Below are 13,419 nucleotides of genomic sequence, written 5' to 3' on the forward strand. Positions count from 1 at the left end.
CCATTCGTCACCATTCGCCCCTTTCCGTAACCTGCAAGAAGACTTGTCCCCCTATCAATGAATGTTATGTGCGAAAATACGACAAAACAATTAATATGCGCGAATGACTTCGGTCTAAGAATCCCTCAGGATTAATATTTGATTTTACACAAGTCTAGGTAAAAATATGCCAAAGATACATTTTACACGTGCTCAGCCATTATGTATAACAATGTAAGTCCAGATGTGTTTTCAAGGTCAATGTGTTTCTGTGGTGTAATTCACACCTAATACCTCATACCTCTTTTGGCCGTCAGTTTGGAAGGGAAAATATAGGATTTCCTTTAAAAATATCATCAGCTTAGAAGTAAATACTTATATAACCCACATACCACTGTTTGATAAATAGGCATAATAAAAAGCCTATATATCTAGTGGAAGAAGATACAATAGAATACTGCAATACCAAGAAACAAACATCGCTGGAAAGTGTCGTTCTGCACGCCCACCAGGAACCTTCCTCCTGGTGCATTGTAAGTAAATGTTGACATAGTCTGTGATGCTGCAATCCACAAGGGCATGTCCTGAAAAAAAAGTTTGGTTAATTAACTCTACGTGAGTCGAACATACTAAATCAATTATGTTCAACCCTGGTCTCTCCCTGCCCACTAAGATACATACACTGGGACTGAGTAACACACTTAACCTTCATTCACTGAATCTGTGATGTTAAACCCTGGCCTCTCCACGTCCACTAAGATACATACACTATGACTGAGTAACGCACTTAACCTTCATTCACTGAATCTGTGATGTTAAACCCTGGTCCCTCCCTGCCCACTAAGATACATACACTATGACTGAGTAACACACTTAACCTTCATTCACTGAATCAGTGATGTTAAACCCTGGTCCCTCCCTGCCCACTAAGATACATACACTATGACTGAGTAACACACTTAACCTTCATTCACTGAATCTGTGATGTTAAACCCTGGTCCCTCCCTGCCCACTAAGATACATACATTACAACTGAGTAACGCACTTAACCTTCATTCACTGAATCTGTGATGTTAAACCCTGGTCCCTCCCTGCCCACTAAGATACATACACTATGACTGAGTAACGCACTTAACCTTCATTCACTGAATCAGGGATGTTTAACCCTGGTCCCTCCCTGCCCACTAAGATACATACACTATGACTGAGTAACACACTTAACCTTCATTCACTGAATCTGTGATGTTAAACCCTGGTCCCTCCCTGCCCACTAAGATACATACACTACGACTGAGTAACACACTTAACCTTCATTCACTGAATCTGTGATGTTAAACCCTGGTCCCTCCCTGCCCACTAAGATACATACACTATGACTGAGTAACGCACTTAACCTTCATTCACTGAATCAGTGATGTTAAACCCTGGTCCCTCCCTGCCCACTAAGATACATACACTATGACTGAGTAACGCACTTAACCTTCCTTCACTGAATCAGGGATGTTTAACCCTGGTCCCTCCCTGCCCACTAAGATACATACACTATGACTGAGTAACACACTTAACCTTCATTCACTGAATCTGTGATGTTAAACCCTGGTCCCTCCCTGCCCACTAAGATACATACACTATGACTGAGTAACACACTTAACCTTCATTCACTGAATCTGTGATGTTAAACCCTGGTCCCTCCCTGCCCACTAAGATACATACACTATGACTGAGTAACACACTTAACCTTCATTCACTGAATCTGTGATGTTAAACCCTGGTCCCTCCCTGTCCACTAAGATACATACACTATGACTGAGTAACACACTTAACCTTCATTCACTGAATCAGGGATGTTTAACCCTGGTCCCTCCCTGCCCACTAAGATACATACACTATGACTGAGTAACACACTTAACCTTCATTCACTGAATCAGTGATGTTAAACCCTGGTCCCTCCCTGCCCACTAAGATACATACACTATGACTGAGTAACACACTTAACCTTCATTCACTGAATCTGTGATGTTAAACCCTGGTCCCTCCCTGCCCACTAAGATACATACACTATGACTGAGTAACGCACTTAACCTTCATTCACTGAATCAGGGATGGTAAATCCGGGCCTCTCAATGCCCACTAAGAAACATACACTTGATTGAGTAACGCACTTAACAGGATTATAGCTGAATCTCATTAAAATCAGATCGCAGTTCTCGCCACCCTAAACAAAGTTCAGAGGCAATCTAATTACGGATCACTTCAGAACGACCTTTCATCCGAACGATCAGAGCGTCGCTTACCAGAACAGGAAAGTGGCAGTCGGAATATGTTTTCTATTCATGCAATCTCGAAAAGGTAAAAACGGAGTATTCCGAACGAAAATTATCTCACTTCAATCGGAAAAATATTAAAACGAATGGGACACTTTGCATAGCCAGTGGGATTCTTTTCCTGGAACTGGGACTATCCACTGGGAAAAGATTTCCGTCGGAACGTGAAAAATGGGCGAATGGTGGATGCATTCCGCACGTGCAACAGAACAAGCTTTTTGTCCATGACCTTGAAAGCCGAAGATAACGGGACAAAGGTCAGCTGTGTGTCCGGCTCCACTCGGGAGTTCAAAGCTTGTATTGTGATGAATGTTGATGGTGAGTTATGTACGATATAACAACGATCTACGATTTTCTTAACATAAACACTACACCCTACGGGGATGCAGGATTAGACATGAGACACAGGAAGCTGTTTGTCCCACAAGGCGACAAAATCGATTTGTGGTCACTTGGCCGGTGACTTAGTATTCTCTGCTCCAGACTCGATTATTTGTAGGCCTCCGTCATACAGCTTGAAAACAAACGCCTCATTCACGTGTATAACTTTTCGCTCAATCTTTGACCTGGTCCGTATGAAATCAAATCCTCTAGATCTGGAATCCGAAAGTCAAAAGGGGGATTCGATGACTTTTTTGCGTTTTGGACCTTTGCATATTCACACATAAAGTATGCAGCCTGCATCTAATTAAAATCAACTCTTCTACTCCGACACTATGTGTGAAGACCATCTGTTGTCCCCCACCGTGATATTGATGGAATATTGCTAAAAGCGGCGTAAAATCATACTCACTCTGCGTGCAGACACTATGCTTCTCTGCATGAAGATCTGACAACACAACCATAGGAGGACCTCCTAATCTAAATGAAGGACGCATGAGTTTTTCATCCAATCAGATGTCAGCTTTCTCAAACGATTCGTTTTAATGTCGCTACCAACTGGATTTGCACAAAATAAAACGAACGCAGAACACAAATTTTCCTTCGGTAGTCCCCGATCATGGCCAGTATGTATTAAATATCCATGCATGACAAGATTATTACGCGACCTTAAATTTACGTTCGAAACTTATCATTTTAGTTCGTTTACGAGATAAAATAATGCTTGTCTAAATGATTTGCTTATTCACACTGAGAATTTACAAACTTCTGGAAATGTCCGCAGTATTTCACACAGAGAGCTGTCGCAGTAAAATATCGGATATTTATTTGATTAATATATATCTTCACATGCTGCACAAAGTTTTCTTATGACTTGTAACTGTTTATGAGTGAAGACAACATCATTTCTGTGCTTTTAGCAAGACAGGGCCCAACATCTTTAGTCACACCTGCAACAGGAGAAATACCGATCAGTTAGTTACTATTCTGAAAAAAACTTCGCATATTCAACATTGTCTGCAATGGAGATGTGAGTGAAAACTTCTTCAGTTTGAAAACTAAAGCGATTTGTTTAAAGTATGTTTCATTTGGAGAACGAGCTCACAAACTGGAACCATCACATCTCTCCACACAACGTTGGAGGAGGTATAGTGGAATGGTTGCTGTCCGTCCCTCACGTGTTCGTTCGCAGAATAACTCATCATTTCATCATTTCTTGATCAATCTTTGGTCATGTATCAGCCTAACCACGAACTGGTGTCTTTTACTACATAGGAAATAATTTCCTTCCCGGATTCCATGATAATAAATTACTGGTTCAAATGAGGGTACGGCATGTTTTCCGAGCAAATCCAAAACGACCATTCAGTATAACAGTAAAACAGTATCTTGATGAACTTATAACTCTTCAGTGCAGTGCCATTGTCTCTTGTCCCAGGTGGAATTTGTGGTCAAGAGTGTTTAGTATTGTTCTCAATGGGTGTATCGTTGGAGGGGAGATACGTTTGTGTTGCATTCAAGAAAAAAGTTCGCCGTAACGATAACGCAGCTGATCTCATTGCGTGTCTCTCACTCTCGTCTGATCTCATTGTGTGTCTCACAATCTCAGCTGATCTCATTGTATGTCTCACAATCTCAGCTGATCTCATTGTATGTCTCTCACTCTCGTCTGATCTCATTGTATGTCTCTCACTCTCGTCTGATCTCATTGAGTGTCTCTCAACCTCAGCTGATCTCATTGTGTGTCTGTCACTCTCTGCTGATCTCATTGTATGTCTCTCACTCTCGTCTGATCTCATTGAGTGTCTCTCAATCTCAGCTGATCTCATTGTATGTCTCTCAATCTCAGCTGATCTCATTGTATGTCTCTCAATCTCAGCTGATCTCATTGTGTGTCTCACAATCTCAGCTGATCTCATTGTGTGTCTCTCACTCTCAGCTGATCTCATTGTATGTCTCACAATCTCAGCTGATCTCATTGTGTGTCTCTCACTCTCAGCTGATCTCATTGTATGTCTCACAATCTCAGCTGATCTCATTGTATGTCTCTCAATCTCAGCTGATCTCATTGTATGTCTCTCAATCTCAGCTGATCTCATTGTGTTTCACAATCTCAGCTGATCTCATTGTGTGTCTCTCGCTCTCAGCTGATCTCATTGTGTGTCTCACAATCTCAGCTGATCTCATTGTATGTCTCTCAATCTCAGCTGATCTCATTGTGTGTCTCTCACTCTCAGCTGATCTCAGCGTGTGTCTCTAAATCTCAGCTGATCTCACTGTGTGTCTCTCACTCTTGTCTGATCTCATCGTGTGTCTCTCACTCTCAGCTGATCTCGTTGTGTGTCTCTCACTTCGTGATGGTTTCATTGGTGTGTCTCCCTCCCTGATGCTTTCATTGTGTGTCTCTCAATCTCTGTATATATCTTTGTGTGTCTCTCAATCTCTGTTGAATTAAATATGTGTGTGTGTTTCTCTCTCTCTCTCTCTCTGTTCTGATCTCAGTGTTGTCTCTCACGTGTGTATTACGGACAACTCACTCCATCGCGCACTGGATGTCGCCTACCCGACGTGATTGTGTTCTGTTGCAGAGGCACATCATCCCTAGGGGGACACAACGTCAGGCTAGCAGAGTTTCTCGGCACTAGACAGAATGTCTCAATACTAGACAGAGTATCCCACAACTAGACAAAATGTCTCAATACTAGACAGAGTATCTCACAACTAGACAGAGTATCTCACAACTAGACAGAGTATCTCACCACTAGACAGAGTATTTCACCACTAGACAGAGTATCTCACAACTAAACTGAGTATCTCAGCGCAGAGTATCACACCACAAGACAGATCGCACCACAAGACAGATCTCACCACTAGACAGAGTATCCCACCACTAGACAGAGTATCTCACCACTAGACAGAGTATTTCATCACTGGACAGAGTGGTTCACCACTGGACAGAGTGTCTCGCCACTAGACAGGTTTTTTCACCAATAGACAGAGTGTCTCACATCTAGACAGAGTATCTCACCACAAGACAGATCACACCACTAGACAGAGTGGTTCATTACTAGACAGAGTATTTCACCACAAGACAGAGTAGCTCACCAGTAGACAGAGTATTTCACCACTGGACAGAGTGTCTCGCCACTAGACAGATTATTTCACAACTAGGCAGAGTATCTCACCACTAGACAGAGTATCTCACCCCTAGCCATAGTATCTCACCACTAGACAGAGTATCTCACCACCAGACAGATCTCACCACAAGACAGAGAGTCTCACCTCTAGACAGGCATCTCACCCAACAATTCTATAGAGGCTTTGTACTGTTATCTCGAAGCTTTGTATCAAGTTAGATGTATACTGTGTTTTGATACGTGAAGCTTTGTATCAAGTTAGATGTAAACTGTGTCCTGATACCGCGAAGCTTTGTATCAAGTTAGATGTATACTGTGTCACTGTAGATGCTACGAGCAAACTGTGTTTTGATTTATACTGAACTGCAAAAGAAACGTCACCATGGACAGATATATGAGAAACCTTATTTGTTCAAACACTGTAAACATACTTTGAGACATAAAAAAGATGATTTGGGCAAAACTGAGGTTGAAATTAAAGCGTCAAAAGTTCTTACTTAAAGTGAAACACAACACTTGTCTCTGAGAAAATGACATCACAAGTCAATATCTCGTGTGTCCGCCATGTGCATTGATGACTGCCATGCAACGTCGATACATGGAATGGATGAGGCGGTTGATGAAGGCCATAGGCACTTTAGCCCACATTCTGAGGAACGCCTGACGCAGTTCAGCTGCAGTTGTTGGCCTTGGTCAGGCGTCATTCAGTCTTTGAATCTCGTACCACAGGTGCTCAATCGGATTTAAATCGGGACTGAGGTCAGACCACTTCATGGTTCTGATGCCATTCTTCCGGAGGAAGTCTCTTGTTGATCTCGCAGTGTGGGCACATGCGTTATCATGCTGAAACTCGTGGTTGCGGCGACGTGCCAAATGAGGTATGGCGTGTGGTCTCAAGACTTGATCAATGTACCGAGCTGCTGTGACACCATTTCCTCTCCCTGGACCGATGTTCTGGAAGACCACAAGGCCGACCCTCTGTCCAAGATCAATTTCACCCCACACAATATGATACTCGGGCCACCCAACGAGCGATATTGAAGATGCTGTCGCACAATCTGACGATCCTGACGTCGGGTGCTGACCCTTGATCTTCCACTACGTGGTCGGTCATCTGTAGTTTGGGCGATCGGTTTTATTGTCATATGATTTGGTTTTTTTTTTATCATCAAATTTCATTTTTCCGGACAAGGTTATATTAAATTTGAGAAACTTTGACAAAAATGACCCAGATATTTAAATGACAACTTTTCATGCAATGTTACTTGTGGTGACGTTTCTTTAGCGCCTCAGTATATATAATCTTTGTATTAAGTCCCTTTGTTATGTTGTTTTTTTTACTGGCTTGATTTTAACATCCAGGACTTTGCAGATAAAGACCTGTGTTTGATGTTTTAGACTGTGAACCGTACTGGTACGTTGTTGCATATGAATGGCACACTTTAGCACCAGTTGACCTTCAGTATCTTCGCTTCGATTAAACTTGCATTCTTTTACTTTAATGTTATGTTGTGTTCCTTTTATCAAACAGTTCCTTTTGTCAGACAGTTTTTGTTGTTGTGTTGGACAGGCTTTTGTTCTTAAATCAGACATTGTGTCTGTTGTGTTGGACACGCTATTGTCCTTGAATCAGACAGTGTGTTGTGGTGTGTTTGACAAGCTGTTGTCCTTGAATGAGACAGTTTTGGTGTGTTGTGTTGGGCACGCTGTTGTCCTTGAATCAGTCAGTGTGTGTTGTCTTGGATACGCTGTTGTCCTTGAATCAGACAGTGTGTATGTTGTGTTGAACACGCTGTTGCCCTTGAATCAGACAGTGTGTATGTTGTGTTGGACAGGCTGTTGTCCTTGCATGAAACAGTGTGTGTGTGTGTGTTGTATTGGACTCTTTATTGTACTTGTATCAGGCAACTGGTAGTCCAGATCACGTACTTTGTGTACCCCTCTGACAAGTGTAAAGTTGCATTGAAAGTGGTCAAAAGTGGTCAAATGTTACAAGTGCTATATTTGGGATAACACTTTCTCAGTAAAGTACAGATTCTCATACTTCATATTGTTGAGTCTGGAGTCAGATCGCTGATTTTGTGTGATGGCGCTTAGGTGCCTCTCACTGGCAGTGTGGGTTTGAAACCTGGACGGCGAAGTGTTATCCCAAATACAATATGTGTTACCGAAAGCAAAGAATAAACGTCCTTCACAAGACGATTGTATTGTAGAATATTTAAGATATTCTGGAAAGATTTAGTAATTTGAGTATATAGATTTCTTAATGATTTAATGTATTTTTTTCACACAGTGAGCTGATGTATGAGAACTTGCATTCCACAAAGTCAAATAAAGACAGACTTTTATATGGGGCCGTATCTCTTTTCTCAATTCCTCATTGTGAGGATCCGGGGTAGAATAGGCCTTCAGCAACCCATGTGTAATGGTCTTATTGACTTCTGGAACTTCTGTTTAGGAGGTTGAACTTTCTAGTGAGTCAAAAGCACATGTCTGGATTATAGCGATGTTTAATCAACTAAAGGGGAATAACTCCCAATGATCTACAGTACAGTGCTGGTACAACAACTAGCTATAATAACTGTGTACATAGCACTCTAGTGGAACATGCTATAATGTAAACACATTAGATATATTGACTTACTGCTGCATCTCCCCTCTTAAGTGAATAAAGCTTTTCTTTAAAACTTAATGCAACACAACAGAATATATAAACTATATTGCTCAAACTCAATACTTTAGAGTCCACGATATGAGTTTGCTTTAACTCCTAGCATGATAAATGAGTATTTCAACTTTATGTTAAACTTGTGGAAATGACTAGGACACATACAATCTTTGAACTTTAAAAGGTTATCTGAACAGTCCTTTGAAAGGTTTTGAACACATATCAGTCATTTTCAATCAGTCTTTCTGGCTTATTGATCACTCTGCCGGATCGGGTTGTTGTAATATCAGTGTTGTTAACTTGCTGTTGCTGTTGCTGCATCGGAGCTGTTGTAGACTATTGTGGCTGCTCGTTGACTATCTGCTTGGGGTGTAGCTGATCTCTGCGAGTTCTTCTGATGATTCCACCAGAATCTGTTTTCACCAAGTATGACCTTGGTGCTACTTCCTTGATTACTTCTCCCTTGGTTTTCCAGTTGTTTGTAGTCTCATTGTGTAACTCCGACATTGTTACCTGGTTGGAGTTGAGGAAGAGGAGATATTTCAGCATTCTTGTCAAAGTAGTGGTTCTGTCCTTCTCGGGCTTCATACTAATGTGCTGCTACTGCTTGTTGGTTTTGAGTGTTCATTTGTAATATTGATGATTTCAGAGGGAGGTTTGATCTTATTCAAAGATTCATCAGTAACTGTGATGGTGAGAATCCACACTCCAGTGGTGTACTGTGATATGCTAGGAGTCCGAGATGAAGGTCTTCTCCGCTCTCTGTGCATTTCTTTATGATGTATTTAACAGTTTTTCAGATGGAACATGCTATAATGTAAGCACATTTGATAAAATGACTTACTGCTACACCATGCTTGCTGTAAAAGGCGATTATGCTTGTCATAAGAGGCGACTTAAAGGATCAGGTGGTCAGACTTGTTAACTAGGCTGATGCATGTCATCGTATCCCAAGTGTGTGGATAGATGCTCAAGATGTCAATCACTGAATTGTGTGGTCTGGATTCGTTTAATTTACAGACCACCGTCATATAGCTGGAATATTGCTGAGCGCAACAATCAAACAAACAAACGATACTTTATATACCATGGTTAATACCTGCACAGTTGACATCAAAGAGGTTTCATATTATAGCTGATAGAACGTTCAACATTGCCAACCAAAATATTAAATCAACTTTGAAGACGACAAAAACTGACATGCGAAATCGTCCTCGTCTGGGATTAAACGGGTTTGATGTTTGACGTGATGAACAATTTCAACGATTGACCCGGCGCCCAAACTGCCTTCTACTACTTGGATGTATTTAAATGGTATTTCGGCGTTTTTGTTTCTGCTCATCCGTTTGATTACCGTGTCCGCAACTAATGTTGACTAATCATTATCAGTAACACTATTGAAGATTCCTTCAAAAATCTACTGAGGGGATTAATCCCTGACAAGCATTCATTGTGTGGAATTGGACTGAGGGTAGCAGTAGGTAGCATCCAAACAGGATTTTAGTCATAAATTGCCAATAACAGAAATGTATTGTTCTTTTAATTGTTCATAGGAACAAGAGCAAAGGTAGCTTTTCACACTCAATGATGTATGCAAAATCATATGTGCAGGATTAAAAGAGACGGCAACACTTCCTGACATATACAGTAAACTACGGTTATAACAAACTCAAAGGGACACTACTGATATTAGTTTGTTATAACCGTAGTTCGTTATAAGCATATATACAGCATAACCACAGCAAATAGTCGGGACCCAAAAAGTAAGTTCGTTATATCCGTCAGTTTGTTATAAGCGTGCTCATTATAACCGTAGTTAACTGTAACTGCTAAGTATCACAGCCGGTTGGGGGAGCATGACGTCTGGCCAGACATCCATCTCTACGCCTAGCTAGGTGTTGACAGCATCTGATGATCAGACGTCAAGACTGGGACAGCATTTTGTTCCCAGATGAGTCCCAGTGTCATCTGGACAGCTCTGAGAACGTTTCAGCCAAACGAGGGATGTCTTCAGATCTTTGTTTAGCGGTAGCAAGAACTAAGATCTGATATTAATGAGATTGTAGCAGCGCCTGCTTCACTCAACGTCGTCAGTTTTGGGGTAGAAGTGTAAGGGTATGTTGTGGCATCCTAACACATGGGAGAATACAACTGATCATTTGTTAATGCTTGGCGATTATTGTGTTAATATGTTATGATTTCAAATAGTAAGACCTTTACAGCAACGACTGCGTATCAACAATATTGCATAAGATGTTCTGTCGTTCTTGTCACGGATCATCATTTTCTGTTTTGAGAATACGTTTGATTTTGCAACCTTGGAGTTCAAATATATGCTGTTATTGAAACATTGAATCAGTCATGTTACTCTGGACATTTCATTTCAATTGTACAAAATTGTATCTTAAACATCCTGGGAGATTCAAACATAGGCAAAACCAGTAGAAAATATTATACTAAGTACACACAAGTACACACAAAAATAAAACCTACACCCTGGCATAAGTATACCTCTAACCAATGTAACTGCAGTTACTTCCGCCAAGAAGAGATAACTCTGTACCACCACCAAAATAGTTAAGGGTATATCGAATATAGGACAGTACACATTTATAATTTAAGATGAGGTGTGGTGTGGTGAGATGGGATTTAACGTCGCGTTCACGGTTATTGCACTTATATAGCGACGTGCATGCACGTGTGTGTGTGGCTGCTTGTACTAGTCCGGACATCGGACATTCCGCTCTCAGGGCGGACGCTCAACCGCTGTACTACTAAGACATTAAACGTGTGGTAAGGAGCATTTTGATTGAGCATATTCAGTGGAGTATCATACAAAGTAATTCAGCCAATCCATTCAGAGAATAGAGTGGATGAACAAGAAAAAGCCAATCATGTCACAGAATAGAGTGGATCAACAAGAAACAGCCAATCACGTCACAGAATACAGTGGATCAACAAGACACAGCCAATCACGTCACAGAATACAGTGGATGAACAAGAAACAGCCAATCACGTCACAGAATAGAGTGGATGAACAAGAAACAGCCAATCACGTCACAGGATAAAGTGGATGAACAAGAAACAGCCAATCACGTCACAGAATACAGTGGATGAACAAGAAACAGCCAATCACGTCACAGAATAAAGTGGATGAACAAGAAACAGCCAATCAAGTCACAGAATAGAGTGGATGAACAAGACACAGCCAATGACGTCACAGAATAGAGTGGATGAACAAGAAACAGCCAATCACGTCACAGAATAGAGTGGATCAACAAGAAACAGCCAATCACGTCACAGAATAGAGTGGATGAAAAAGACATAGCCAATCACGTCACAGAATACAGTGGATGAACAAGACACAGCCAATCACGTAAACAGAATATAAAGGATGAACAAGACACAGCCAATCACGTCACAGAATAGAGTGGATCAACAAGAAACAGCCAATCACGTCACGGAATAGAGTGGATGAACAAGACACAGCCAATCACGTAAACAGAATAGAGTGGATCAACAAGAAACAGCCAATCACGGCACAGAATAGAGTGGATGAACAAGACACAGCCAATCACGGCACAGAATAGAGTGGATCAACAAGAAACAGCCAATCACGTCACAGAATAGAGTGGATGAACAAGAAACAGCCAATCACGTCACAGAATAGAGTGGATCAACAAGAAACAGCCAATCACGTCACAGAATACAGTGGATCAACAAGAAACAGCCAATCACGTAAACAGAATAGAAAGGATGAACAAGACACAGCCAATCACGTCACAGAATAGAGTGGATCAACAAGAAACAGCCAATCACGTCACAGAATAGAGTGGATGAACAAGACACAGCCAATCACGGCACAGAATAGAGTGGATCAACAAGAAACAGCCAATCACGTCACAGAATAGAGTGGATGAACAAGAAACAGCCAATCACGGCACAGAATAGAGTGGATCAACAAGAAACAGCCAATCACGTCACAGAATAGAGTGGATCAACAAGAAACAGCCAATCACGTCACAGAATAGAGTGGATCAACAAGAAACAGCCAATCACGTCACAGAATAGAGTGGATCAACAAGACACAGCCAATCACGGCACAGAATAGAGTGGATCAACAAGAAACAGCCAATCACGTCACAGAATAGAGTGGATCAACAAGAAACAGCCAATCACGTCACAGAATAGAGTGGATCAACAAGAAACAGCCAATCACGTCACAGAATAGAGTGGATGAACAAGAAACAGCCAATCACGTCACAGAATAAAGTGGATGAACAAGAAACAGCCAATCACGTCACAGAATAGAGTGGATCAACAAGAAACAGCCAATCACGTCACAGAATAGAGTGGATGAACAAGAAACAGCCAATCACGTCACAGAATAGAGTGGATCAACAAGAAACAGCCAATCACGTCACAGAATAGAGTGGATCAACAAGAAACAGCCAATCACGTCACAGAATAGAGTGGATCAACAAGAAACAGCCAATCACGTAAACAGAATAGAAAGGATGAACAAGACACAGCCAATCACGTCACAGAATAGAGTGGATCAACAAGAAACAGCCAATCACGTCACAGAATAGAGTGGATGAACAAGACACAGCCAATCACGGCACAGAATAGAGTGGATCAACAAGAAACAGCCAATCACGTCACAGAATAGAGTGGATGAACAAGAAACAGCCAATCACGGCACAGAATAGAGTGGATCAACAAGAAACAGCCAATCACGTCACAGAATAGAGTGGATCAACAAGAAACAGCCAATCACGTCACAGAATAGAGTGGATCAACAAGAAACAGCCAATCACGTCACAGAATAGAGTGGATCAACAAGACACAGCCAATCACGGCACAGAATAGAGTGGATCAACAAGAAACAGCCAATCACGTCACAGAATAGAGTGGATGAACAAGAAAC

This window comes from Haliotis cracherodii, unplaced genomic scaffold (genome assembly GCF_022045235.1).
Source record: "Haliotis cracherodii isolate W230 unplaced genomic scaffold, xgHalCrac1.p SCAF_25, whole genome shotgun sequence".
Classification (NCBI taxonomy): Eukaryota; Metazoa; Mollusca; class Gastropoda; order Lepetellida; family Haliotidae; genus Haliotis; species Haliotis cracherodii.